The sequence below is a fragment of the Triticum dicoccoides genome, chromosome 7B (assembly GCF_002162155.2).
Source record: "Triticum dicoccoides isolate Atlit2015 ecotype Zavitan chromosome 7B, WEW_v2.0, whole genome shotgun sequence".
NCBI classification, from domain to species: Eukaryota; Viridiplantae; Streptophyta; class Magnoliopsida; order Poales; family Poaceae; genus Triticum; species Triticum dicoccoides.
The window spans coordinates 744379538-744381048 of record NC_041393.1 but is presented as its reverse complement, the minus strand read 5'-3'; positions in this window follow the sequence as shown (position 1 = coordinate 744381048).

Here is a 1511-nt window from a genome sequence, read left to right as displayed (position 1 = left end):
TGGAGGCTGGGGTGTGCGGTAATGCACCCCAGATCATTGTTTACATGGTATCAGACACCGGGCCACGATCTCCCTAAACCCTAGCCTCCCCGATCCAACTCTCGATCCCTTCCCATTGCTTCAGCCGCCGAACTCCAGAAACTCGAAGCCGAGCTCAAGGAACGCGAGTCCCTTCTCCGAACTCGCCAAGAAGAGCTTGACCGGCGCCTCGCCGAGTCAGGCAAAGCCCCAGCCACCACCCCAAACCCCTCATATGTCGCTTCCCTCAAACCTAATGTCGCCATAACCCTAGACCTCCATGAATCCAACTACATCAAGTGGCGCGAGCTGGTTCTCGTTGCCCTCGGTCGCTATGGCCTCACCCACCATGTCACCGGCGACGGCGCGGCCACACCATCCGACCTACCTCAGCCACCTCCTTCTCTACACCCTTCGAAAACCTATATGGCACCACTCCTCCCTACGACACTCTTCGCGTTTTCGGCTGCCTATGCTACCCAAACACCATTGCCACCTCCCCCAACAAACTATCTCCTCGCTCTACAAAATGTGTCTTCCTTGGTTACCCTCCTCGCCACAAAGGATATAGATGCCTAGACCTTGCTACACGACGTGTTATTATCTCTCGACATGTCATCTTTGACGAGAACACCTTCCCCTATGCCTCGACCCCTCCTACACCTACGTCTACACCTCCTGAACCTGATCTATTTGATCCTGTCTTTCCTGCTCCACCACAACACGCATCCCAATCTGCCCCGACAGATCATCACCACCACATTAGCCCGCCACCCTCCCCTGCACCCTCCCCTGAACCACACCATCCACCCAGCCCGCCACCATCTCCTGAACCGGCTGACCAACACCACCATCCAAGCCCGCCACCCTCCCCTGCACCACAACCCACACCACCACCTCCTCCTACACACCGAACTCGGTCAGTAACCGGTCGTCTTCCCGGCCGACCCAACAAACTTAACCTCTCAGCTATAGCCTCTTCCCCCCTTCCTCACAATTATCTTACCGCCCTTCGTGATCCTAATTGGCGCCATGCCATGCAGGAAGAATTTGATGCCCTCACTCTCAACCAGACCTGGACTCTTGTCCCGCCCCCTCCTGGTACCAACATAGTTAGTGGCAAATGGATTTTCCGCCACAAATTAAATTCTGATGGCTCTCTCTCTCACCACAAAGCTCGTTGGGTTGTTCGAGGTTTCTCACAACAACCTGGCATCGACTTTGATGAGACCTTTAGTCCTGTTGTGAAACCTGCCACCATCCGTATCGTTCTATCTCTATCTCCAACTAGCAACTGGCCTATTCACCAACTCGATGTCAAAAACGCTTTTCTTCATGGTAATCTCGAGGAGGTGGTCTACAGCCAACAACCTTCTAGATTCATTGATCCTCAACGACCTACTCATGTTTGCCGTCTCCTTAAATCTCTTTATGGTCTTAAACAAGCCCCTCGCGCTTGGTTCCAACGTCTTTCTTCGCATGCACGTTCACTT